At 37.6% G+C, this 12,776-nt stretch overlaps 1 long non-coding RNA gene across 1 annotated transcript; it reads left to right on the top strand.

Moving 5' to 3' along the window:
• Positions 1–1,571: 1,571 nt before the first annotated feature.
• Positions 1,572–12,330, top strand: LOC145806086 (uncharacterized). The gene is made up of 3 exons (XR_014348596.1): positions 1,572–1,889; positions 11,374–11,495; positions 12,165–12,330. It is a non-coding gene; the product is annotated as an uncharacterized LOC145806086 (long non-coding RNA).
• Positions 12,331–12,776: the final 446 nt, after the last annotated feature.

Here is a 12,776-nt window from a genome sequence, read left to right on the forward strand (position 1 = left end):
GCCTTGATCTTTACACTTTGATTCACCTTGGCTTCTACATCATTCCAAAGAGGGCCGATGGGTGGATATGTTGGGGGAGATCTTTTAGGATGGTTAGGGTAGTAATTGAGAATGGCTAAACCATTTGGAGTTGGGCTATTCCGGTTAACCACTTTTGAACTTGCCCAGTAATTTCTTAAAGGGTCTTGATCGGCTTTTATTGAAACAGAGTATTAAGAATATAATCCGATTTTTCAGATTTAATCAGCAAAAGAATATTAAGAATATAATATGTCGTTCTCCGTCCTTCTTGGCTAAAATGCTTCCATTTGTCATTTGATTCTCCTGTATTCTTGTTCAATATCATAGGATTTTATTGAACCTGACTTCTATGTATTAGAACCTGTTGTTGAATAAGGGATTGAGATCTCCTTGAATGGTTGTTGACTGGCTGATTCTATTCATGGTTTTTATGTTTTTTGTGTACAACAAATGGAAATGGTTCTTCTCTCAAATTTTCATAAACAGCGTGCCTCTTCTAATTTGATAGTTTCTTAGTTTCTTTTCCCCGTGGTCAGCAATAAATTAGATTTTGACATTAACTTTTATAAATGTTATAATTTCTCATTCCAATTGGACCAGAAAAGGGTGAAAAGAAACCTTGAAAACATTGTTTGACATCTGGTGCAGTAACTTAATGGAAACTGTGGCTTGTAATTGACACTTTCAAATTTCAAACTATTAGACCTCTTCCTATTTTTTATTGTTAGAGGTCTTGGTGCATGAATTCTCTCTCTCTCTCTCTCTCTCAAAGCATCATCTTATTGTATATACTCGCAGGAGTTCATTAGCTCACAATGAAGAGGCTAGTGGAACTAGTAATTCCAGTGGAGATGCAGTCAGATGTTTTGAAGGAATAAGTGGGTAGAGAAGTACACGTAACCACACAAAGAAAATAAATGTTCCCTTGTCCAATGAGACACACGTAACTGCACAAAGAAAATAAATGTTCCCTTGTTCATGGTCCGAGCATTTTGGACCCCGTTATTGAAATTGATGAATTCTCTCCTGAAATGAGACACATTGGGTCCCACAATGGCCCCGTTTGGTGTAGCTGTTAAAACAACTTATAGATTATAGCTTAACAGATTATAGATTATGACTTTAATCAGAAGTTGTTAATCTGTTTGGTATAACTGTTGAATTGTAGATTTAAGTTGCTGAGTAGTGTTTGTTAAATAAGCTGTAAAATAGTTTTTTCAATTAATTTTTTTTTTTATTATTTACTACTTGTCTACATTTCTCATAAAAAATAATAATAATAATCTATAGTCCATTTGAGTCTTTTTCTATTTTTAAAAAAATAAAAAATAAAAAAATCTAAGAGTATAACCATAAATTAACATGTCCACAGCAGAAGCTGATAATCAGAAGCAAGGGATGAGCAGCTTCTCAGAATCAACTTTTTTGAGTTAAAATAAACTGTTAGAATTAGAAGCTGTTTGAAATAAGTTTAACCAAACAGCCCAAAATAACTTTTTCATATCTAAAAGCTGTAAGTTAGCTTTGAAAAGTTAAAACAAATACCCCCAATATAGGTAGTGGTAGTGATGATGACTCAGATGCTAGCGCTAGACAAGTTGAAGCAGATGAGAGGTTGGCTCGTGAGCTCCAAGAACAATTATATAATGAGGCACTGGGAGTTAGAGATGGCGAAGTTTGTTCCTTTGCTCTACTTCTATTTTATTTATTTTTATTAACTTGTGGCTCGATGCTTTATTACCCTTTCTTTTTTCTTTTATTGTTCTAAATAATTATTTACCTATCAATAGATTGATACAGACAGAGCATTGGCATGGCAACAGGAGGACAATGTGTTTTCTAGTAGAAGTCTCCCTGTTTTCAATCCTGTAAGTAGGGATCTTTATATTTTATAGTTTAATGTTTTTTGGATTCTGTGGTCTTTGTGCAGGACCAGATAGATGAGTCCTAAACATCTTTCGAGCTGACCAGTCATTATCTTCACCTGGAGGAGGTGGGCTTTGAATGTCATTTGTTTGTGCTGACTAATTGTGTGTTGATTGTGAATGGATCCATAAAACTGATGTTCAATACTCCAACTTAAACTTGCTTTAAAATTTTATAGTGATTTGCAATGCTCTGCTGAAAGTACTGGTTCCTATATTTGCAGTATTGTTGCATTTGATTCCAGTTCAAAATTACTACCTCTTTTTTTCCCATAAATGAAAATCAAGGGTCATAAAAAAAATGGAGTGATATTTATGTAAATCAGCAGTATAACGCAACGGAATAAAAATTATGGTCATACCTTTCCTGCAGAGTCTGAATAGAAAAGATCTCGTGGATAAATCACGTACTTCCTGAATCTGATCAGTCAACCCAGCAGTGGGGTGATATTACAACAGTGAATATCAGCCACACAAATCACAGTGCAAACGGCTTTGATCGTTGTTTTTGGGAAAGAGTCAGAATATGGGAAATTTCTGAGTGTTTTAGACTTGACAGGAGGGTCTCAATTTATACATGTATAGGGGAGAGAGGAAAAGCCTCCAGCCTTTATGGCTGGTCATTAATGCACCATTAACCTCTGCAATAAAGGCAGGAGTTATAGACCCCATTAATGCAGGAGTTACAGTTATAAATTCAAAGCATTGAAATGGTCATACCACGTGGGCACCCATTTCTAACATCTCCCACTCGCACATGAGTTGGCATGACACTGCCACATCTCTATCTCAATCTCTCCAAAAAAATGAACAGTCTCATACTAGCCAATGCACCGTGCGACCGTTGAGAACACCTGCATGTGGGAGCTCTATACTAGAAACTCAAAATGAGCCAGCATAGAGACATCATCCCAAAAAGAACAAAAATAGTGCCTCATATACCCCAGACCCATCTAATTACACCGGTCCACAAAAAAAACATCTCTAATCCCTCAAAAAAGAGCATGTTTGACCCTTTCAATTCTTGCAATATATTCACACTCAATCCGCCTCTCATACAGAGCGATGTGAGTTGCCGGCAATGAATATACAACAGTGGTGTAATACTAGATGATCTTCCCTTTGCCCTCATGTCATTTAGTTTAGGATTGACCGCTTTCCCAGTGATGTCCCTTAAGACCGAATCATACATGACCGCAGGCAACATACCAAAGTAGCAGAACATCAACCATTTACCTTATGACATAGTCAAAAGTCACAAAAGGGTACATAAATGAAAGTCATATTAATAATGACACGTAAGACTCACACAGTGAGGAAGCAGGGATCCATTCTCTCACCTCATTACTCGGTCGCCAAGCACATATAGTATGAATACATGCTACGATGGAGTAACTCTTCCATAAAGAGTGACGTCATACTCGATACACCGTACAGATATTAGTCTAGTCGCTTTCTAGCGCCTAACCCGAATTCTCTATTTGCTCTCCTTCTAGGCGCCAAATGAGATCTCGCATCTGGCTAATCATAACAGGCACAACATGGAAAGTGGGTACTAACATCCATGTTTGGTCCTTAACTTGACCTCATCTTGGTTATAACCAAGGCGACATACATAGTGGATGATTTAAGCCTCTCTTGGCTCCAAATAAAAAAATCACTAGTCTCATCCTTGCTCGCTCCTAAGCGCCAAGGGCGATTGCTCGTGTGAGTGAGCCAATCTTGCCTGCTGACATCATAATCTGCTAATCATTATGACACAAACCATAATAGTGGCAACATTCCATCATCTCAAAATAAGTGATCGATTTAAAAAAAAACCACAGCTTGCGCAATTATAGATTCCAAACATAAGCCTTATCAGCACCTCTTGCGATAAGTATATACAACGGAATCCACCATATGCGCCTCATATGAAGTAATTTAAGATCATTACCTCTTGCGCAATAACCTCTCTAAAGATATTTTGGTGACCAATTTGCGTTCATTCTTAATGCGCCCAACTAGCACAGATGCGCCCAACTAGCGCATTGAATCTTACAAGGAGCAAATTAATATACTACTAGTAAAGCATTTTATCCACAGTCTAATGAGCAAGGTCAATGTCTAAACAAATCAGTTGACCATTTACCAAAGATAACACTTATCATGCCGAATACGCCCACATAACGTACTTTAGGTTCCCACAGCAAAGAAAAGATTGAGGAATATAGGTCATCTGTTTCTCCCAAAGACAATCCGAGGATTCACTCAATAGCTAAGGCTCTGGCTTTTACCGATAGGTAAGTCAATGGGTTTGCAATTTTGCATCTAGAATTGTTCTAGGATATTCCTTATGTAAGTCATCGAAGACAAACCGAGAATTTTCCTAAAACAATCCCTAAGGATCGTACATCCGAGCATATAAATTACATCACCCATGTCCATCATATCTAAAATAGAGGACTGCCCACCCTAGGTGGCGACAACCTTATAAATTCCTGACTCATAATGACTAAGTAAGGAAAAAACTTCTTTTGGACCATTGATCATGCCTCAGTGGTCTTCATCGATCATCGTTGGCCTATCATGGCTTGACGAAATCTAAGAACCACTGTTTGGATAACTGCTTTAGGCTGTAAAAGATTTATTGGAACTAGCAATCTTTTTGCCCTCCTAACTTTTCACCATAAAAGCAGAAGGTAAATCCCTGCGGATCTACTTATCCAATTCTCTAACGAGAAATCGGGTCACAATGTCCACAAATCAATGTTCCAAACTTATGTCAATCATAGCCTAAGTCGAAATAACCTCACTCTCCAGGAGGAAGTCTTCTCACGGTCTACACTTTTCTCAATGGTGCGACTTTTCAGTATCTAGCGAGCCTTATGCCTCAACAATGACTATCCAAATTACACATAAATTTAGAACAGTTTTGCGTCATAATGGAAAGTCAACCAAATTATATAAATGTTTAATCCTTAAAGACTTTGTCTTAAACTGCGCAACATTGATCCACTTTCTAAAAATAGGGGACTAGAGCCTTTGGCATTATCCTAGGCTCTTTATCATCTTGCGGAGCAATCATGAATGTTTCCCTTTCAATCACCCAGTGATGACGTGGAAAATTTTCACATTTGCTACTATGCAACTAAGAATGTAGAGTATTCTTCTCTAATGGAGTAATCCATTAATAGGCACATCGCTCCCACTGTCCCTAGGATATTGGAAATTTCTTTCCATTCTCAACTAGGCTACATAGAGCGCTATGCTTAGAATTCTCTATCTTATAGAGTTTCAAAAACTCTATTCACGTCACCTTTACTAATAAAACTTTATGTGACTTAGTTACACTACCACAAAGCTGCTTACCTATATGCACATGACCCGGAGGGTGCACATGACCCGGAGGGTTTGCATGACCGCATACAATAATGCGCCACACGACCCTTTGTGTTTACAAGACAGCATACGATAATGCGCTATAGAACCCTAGGTCTTAACTTCACAATCTTATGAGAAGTAAAATAAAAATAAGCTGCTTAATGGTTACAGATCGCCCATAGATGGCTCTCCGCTAACCTATTACTCAAAATTAGAGTGTAAAATCTGATATGGAGGGCTCTTAGTTAGGGATATAGGCAACAAACTAGTGCAATTTCCAATTGGGAAACATCTTGCGCCATTATCCACCTAACATTAATAATATTTAATTCCTTATCTCTACTACACCATTGTGTTGTTGAGTACTAGGAATAATCAATTTTCTAAGCATTCATCTCTCTTTACAGAGTTTTCTAAAAATTACTCAAATAGATACTCGCCACCTTGGTCAAAACTAAAAGCACGAAAGTTGTTATCTAATTGATCTCAACCTCATATGTGCAATGTCAAAAATCATCTCAAAACTTTTGACTTATGGGAGATCAAATAGTCTTGACTCAGATGTGTATCGTTATCTATAAATGTGTCGAGATGGAGGCTTAGCTATCATACCCTTACACATATCTAGTCACAAATATCGTAGTGGACTAAATGCGCCAAAACAAATGACCTTCTATGGCTTTCCTACTTACTTGTGCGCACCCATTGCGAACAAAGTTACACATTCACATGAGAACAGGATGTCATAAGCGAGTGGGCCCGAGAAGGCCTACTCAAACCATCGTGTCATCATCTCATTAATGTGATTAAGTATAATAAGCCACTGGTTCATGACCAATGTCATAAACTAATTCCAATCATCTTAATGTGTGAGTTCTTGAAGACAAGTTTTAAAGGTTTAGGCCCAACTAGGTAATGACTCACGACTAATTCATATTCACTAGATCATAAAAGGATGTCATGGAGATATCAAGTGCGCCTAAGTCGCAAATTTAACTAGTAAGTGCTAATCCCCTGCACCTTCAAGTCAATTTTATTCTCCATACACTTTACTGCATTTAGTTGAAAGATAACGATACTCCTCTTGCCATATCTATTTCTCGCTTCATAGTTACTTGCAATTAATTCTACTATCCACAAGAAAGAGAGAATAAGCTACCAACTATGACAGCTCCAAAGTAACTTAAGCGTGAATTAGGCTAAAGAGTCTAATTCAACACAATGCTCTCACAAGCGATGCGTCAAATTCTTAGAGTCATAACAACCTTGTCGGCCTTGACCTTTTCATCACTATGCCGCAACATTTGCGCTTAGTGCTAAACGTTATTCAAAAAAAATGTTAGCCTAGCTAAGGAATCATACAAAGAAGCCCCTCCTCATGTCTCACACTCAAGTGTGGAAACAGTATAAACTGATTTTTGTTTATTTTTTGTTTATTTTTAGAAAAACATAAACTACAAACGCGTTTGCTAATTGACAAAATGTTTAAAAAAAATTAAAATATAAAAAAGAGTGAGAAATGACAAGTGATGGCAAGTGGCGGCGGAAGACGATGGTGGAAAGTGGTGACGGTGGGTGGTGGGTAGCTGGTGGCGGTGTGTGGTGGCGGGTGGGTGGCTGATGGTGGCGGGTGGTAGCGAGTGGGTGGTGGTGGTGGTGGTGGTGGTGGTGGTGGCGGCGGAAGGTTGGTGGTGGTGGCAGGTGGGTAGCGGATGGCGAGTGGTAAGGGGTGGTAGTGGGTGGGTGACGGTGGCGGTTGGTGGGTGGTAGCGAGTGGGTGGTGGTGGTGGTGACAGGTGGTTGGTGGTGGTGGCAAGTGGGTGGCGGGTAGGTGGCGGGTGGTGATGGTAGGTGGGTGGGTGACGGTGGCGGGTGGTGGGTGGTAGCGAGTGGGTGGTGATGGTGGTGGTGGCGGGTGGTGGTGGCAGATGGGTGGCGGATGGCGGATGGCGGGTGGGTGGTGGTAGTGGGTGGTGGGTGGTAGCGAGTGGGTGGTGGTAGTGGTGGGTAGTGGTGGCAGGTGAGTGGCGGATGGCGGATGGCGGGTGGTGGCGAGTGGGTGGTGGGTGACGGTGGCAGGTGGAAGCAAGTGGGTGGTGGTGGCAAGTGGGTGGCGGATGGCGGGTGGCGGGTGGTGGGTGGTGGTGGTGGTGGTGGTAGTGGGTGGGTGGGTGACGGTGACAGGTGGTAGGTGGTAGGTGGTAGCCAGTGGGTGGTAGGTGGTGGTGGCAGGTGGGTGGCGGGTGGGTGGTGGGTGATGGTGGTGGTGGTGGCGACGGCGGCAAGGAGTGGGTGGTGGTGGCGAGTGGGTGGCAGATGGGTGGTGGCGGTTGGTGGATGGTGAGTGGTGGTGGCAGGTGGTGGTGGGTGGTGGTGCCGAAAGACGGTAGTGGCAAATGGTGGCGGGTGGTGGCTAGTTTTGGGTGATAAAAAAAAAAAACTCAAAACTCAAAACGGAAACACATTTTTTGTGTTTTCATTTTTTGGCCAAATTTATAAACTGAAACCACTGATTTATAAATCAAAAATTTTACCAAACAAGTTTTTATTTGAGTTTTTTAAATTTTTGTAAATATAAACAGAAAACTGAAAACGTAAGTGTTACCAAACGGCACATAAGTGTCCAGACTTAAACAAGTTGGCAATGCTAATAGATTTTGCAGCTTCTAAGCGCTAATCTTTTCACGTAGTGTTAATAGATTTTGCAGCCACTAAGCGCTAATCTTTTCACTTAGTGTTAATAGATTTTGCAGCTTCTAAGCGTTAATCTTTTAATTTCACGTGATATTTCAACGCACACTATTATAGTGCATGAAATTTTGCTCCATCCACTCCCAATAATTGGGTAGAGAGCAAAACACTACTCATACTGCCTACTCGTCTTACACTTAATGACTAATTTATTTAAGCTCGCATTTCTTGGATGACGTGACTCTTGAATGTTACTTCATCCAATGATGTAACATTATTTACAAGTCAAATTACAAAGTCAATCTGCGCAGCTCAATAGTCAAGATCATATACAGATCTATTGAGGACTTACTAATTTCATAACTCCAAAACTCGCCAACCAAAAACTACGTAGCGTGCCGCTAACCATAGCGCACACATTAGTTTTTATTATGCCAACCAAGGCAACAAAACCACGGCGACTTTGAGTCATGTTTCCTTACTTTGGCTCAATTAAGACTTGACCTAAAGTCTCCAAGACTTTTGCTCATCTAAAGAATGGGATTACATTGTTCACATTTGAACATCTTTACTAAGTCTAGGTCAACCAATTAACTTCCATAAGCTAAGTCAATTTAGAGAGAAATTCGCATTGGGATTAATTTGATTAGCATAATATAATTTTGCCGCAAAAATCTAAATTAAATAGTGACAATATTACACAAGTCGCAAGATCGAAAATCTGCTATGCTCGTAATCATCTCTTGCGCCACAGGTGACAATTATCCAAAATTCAATTTAATTTATGTGCAAAATATTGGTTTTCGGGAGTAAATCTACAAAGATTTCTCTCAACCGAACAACCTCCCACTGACTATGGCATGTCAAAAAGCATGATAAATTCCATAAAATAGCATCTTCATGTAAATTTACAAACAATTCATGCTATATAATGTGTACATATATATACATGATTAAGAAAACACGAAAATACCCAACTAGGCTCTGATACCAATGTAAATCAGCAGTATAACGCAGCGGAATAAAAATTATGGTCATACCTTTCCTGCAGAGTCTGAATAGAAAAGATCTCGTGGGTAAATCACGTGCTTCCTGAATCTGATCAGTCAACCCAGCAGTGGGGTGATATTACAACAGTGAATATCACCCACACAAATCACAGTGCAAACCGCTTTGATCGTTGTTTTTGGGAGAGAGTCAGAATATGGGAAATTTCTGAGTGTTTTAGACTTGACAGGAGGGTCTCAATTTATACATGTATAAGGGAGAGAGGAAAAGCCTCCAGCCTTTATGGCTGGTCATTAATGCACCATTAACCTCTGCAATAAAGGCAGGAGTTACAAACCCCATTAATGCAGGAGTTAGAGTTATAAATTCAAAGCATTGAAATGGTCATGCCACATGGGCGCCCATTTCTAACAATTTAGATCTGGAATGTCTTTTGCAACTGCTTTATAACTTTCTCAAAAAAGAAAAAAAAAAAAAGAAAAGATCTGATATTGTTTGGATCTGACAAGTCTAACAGGTTTGTACAGTTATGGAGAACTGTAAATAAAAACAATGATTGTTATTGTTTTGATCTTTAAATTTCAATTGCTTAGTGCATGAATGTGATACAATTGGTAATTTTCTTCTTTATGTAGTAACAGTTGTACACAAGTATTATAATTAGTTCTATGATTTAGCTGATGCATTATATGATTTTAGTTTATGAGCTTATTTCAAATCATATATTATGCATGAATAGTGCAGATTTTGAGGTGAAAGATTTTTATTTATGTTGCATCTTTGAGTTACTTTACCACAGGTCCATGTTTGAGGTCATGGCCACCAATTGTTTGGTTAAATTTCTCAATGCCTATTATCAGGTCAAACTATCCTAAGATTTTTATTTATGTTGCATCTTTGAGTTACTTTACCACAGGTCCATGTTTGAGGACATGGCCGCCAATTGTTTGGTTAAATTTCTCAATGCCTATTTTCATGTTAAATTTCTCAATGCCTATTACCACAGGTCCATGTTTGAGTTACTTTAGCACAGGTCCATAAGTTTTTCTGGCATGTTCTATTATTACATTAAGTTTCTTAACTCCATGCTTGCCTTTTGGAGTCAAGATAGCCCTTCAAAATATCCACCACATACACTGTACATAGATGGAGTTAAAACCGAAATATTTTATATAAGTTTATTGATAAATGCTAATAAATTTGGTGATTCTTTTGGTTGATTTTGTTGGATGAATATTGGTATTAGCTCTTTGCCTTTCCAAGGATATCCACCACTTTATACATCACCTTGAAATCAGATTGCTTTCTCATAGTGTAAACTAACCTCTATCTCTTTGTGTTCCGCTTGCATATGTTGTTTAGGATACTGTTGAGATAGCCTCTGTTATCCATGCTATCTACCATAGTTAATTTCTACTAGTTAATTTACATGTTCAATGCAATTATTGGTTGCTTCTTTATGTGGCTGTACTTTTAATAATTATTTGATGATCATAATGAATATAAAAAATCATAAATCACTCTATTGCTGAGTTTGAGAACACCCCAAATAATTAAAGATTTCCAATATGTTGCCACATTTCATGATCTCAACAAAATAGGAGTCCCCGTTTGGCTTGGGCTTAAAAAGCTGGTTTTTTTTTTTTTTATACTAAATAAGCCAAAAAGCAAAAACGCTGAACTCCACCCAAGTGTGGAAATGTTCAAATGTGTTTGGGTTAAAGTATTTGCTGATAGTGCATTAGTGGAGCTGACATTGTTGTCTAACTGGCCTTAATGATTTTCTCATGAGTAATGATGATTGTTTCGTTGTTTGTTTCCTTTTATATATTTTTTTTTTCTACATTTCTTGGTGATTTATGCCGATATTTATATTATTTCTCTGGTTTTACTTGTTCAGGTTGGCTCCTTATCAACCTTGGGGTCAATGTCAGCATAGAATTGGGTCATAGGATATCAATCCCAATCTTGTTAAAATCTTTAGTGAATCACTGATTGCTTTTTATGGGTAGGTCTTTGCTCTTCAATCTTCTTCCCTCTCTCTGTTTTTCCATTCATTTTAACTCGGATCCCCTCTTTGATGGGTCAAAATGATTCGTCTCTCTCTCTACATAACAATACACATTGAGCAGCATTGCAGCACATATATATATATATATATATATATTTGTGAAGGAAGTTGCACTCATCTCATGGAATGCTGCATTAAAAGTCTCCTCTCATATATTAATTTATTGTGTCCTTAATGTGAGCAGCAGCAGCAGCATTAATGTTTTTTTTTACTTATTATTTATGTTTCAAGTAATCATATGCTTGTTTTTTTGTTTTTTGGATTGTCAAACTAATGGCATTCATGTTTTCTCAGCTCCTCTCCATCAGATGCAGTAGTATTATAGGCGGCTTTGTGTCCCTGATAACTGTCCCAGAAAATGGAATGATGTTGTTCATTGCTTAACTTTGGAGGCAAAACAAACTTCTGTAGTGGAGGTATGTCCTTAAACCTAAATTACTAGTAGGAATGCTAGTAACAACCTCAGTACATGGGTTCTAAAATTAGTGTTCGTATAGAATAAGGCTTGAAGCTGTTTTTTGGTTTGTACTTATACTTTTGGATAATTGATGGTCCACTGTCAGATACCCTCTTGATGATCTATTACATGTTCTGCCGGTCTAAATTCAAAGTTGCTATGATCCTTTATTTACTTTAAAAGAACATTTTTTTTAATATATGTCTGCTTTGTTCATATGTTTGAAAAAATATTTGTTAAATTTTTTGATAGATATAAGATTCAAACCCCCAACTACACAAATCCCTCTCATATGCCATGTTAGTGTCACCCCTCCTTCGCAACAACTAAATTCTTGTAGGTGATACTAGAGTAATAGATTACAAACCCTGATTATGGTCACTTCCTAAAACAGGATAGGGTGACCATGATTATTAATTTATTATTAACTAAAGTTTGCTTGGACATTTTTTGCCTTGTTCTGGTGTAACACCAAATTAAATGAAATTTCTACCTTTACTTCCTTGTTCATATTACCTTTACTTTCCATGGAACTTTTTATTTTTTTGTCCAATTTTACAATCATTTGATGTGGAATATTTTCATAGAAACATTACCTGACATTTTTTTATCTTTTTCTTCTGTACAGATGGATGAACTCGTGCAACAAGCTGAATTGTACTGGATTAGTTGGCACTTGTTACATTTTTTCAAGGATTATATATTTTTTGATAGATGTGTATGAAAAATATTTGGGTAGACTAGTAATTATATTTTTGGATAGATGGGAATGGATAAAAATTTAAAACATAATAACAAGTACTTGTTATGTTTTAAATTTTTATGCTAGATGCATGTGAATCGGAATTTTAATTGGGGAAATATGTACTTTAGAATTACTTGTGAATAGAAACTTATAATAATTGCCAACTTTTATTAAACAGGTTCAGGACTGGATGATTTTTGTATTTCATTGAATGTTCATGATTCAGATACTTTATTGATATGAATGATTTTTTTAATTACAGATTATATTTAATGGATTTGATGGAATATTTGTCTTCAATTACAAGTTTATTTTATTAGATATTGGCGACCAAATTGTGGTTTTGTCAGCCAAAATGCTGGCAGGCGAAAGGGTGCATTTGGTGACTAAATAATAAGTCGGTAAAATTGTTAATTTTGGCAACCAAAGAGTTTGGTCGTAAATAGATCTATTGTTGATTAAACTTTTAATCACGCAAACATTACTTTTGGCGAC

This window comes from Camellia sinensis, chromosome 13 (assembly GCF_055761805.1).
Source record: "Camellia sinensis isolate YWXY chromosome 13, ASM5576180v1, whole genome shotgun sequence".
NCBI classification, from domain to species: Eukaryota; Viridiplantae; Streptophyta; class Magnoliopsida; order Ericales; family Theaceae; genus Camellia; species Camellia sinensis.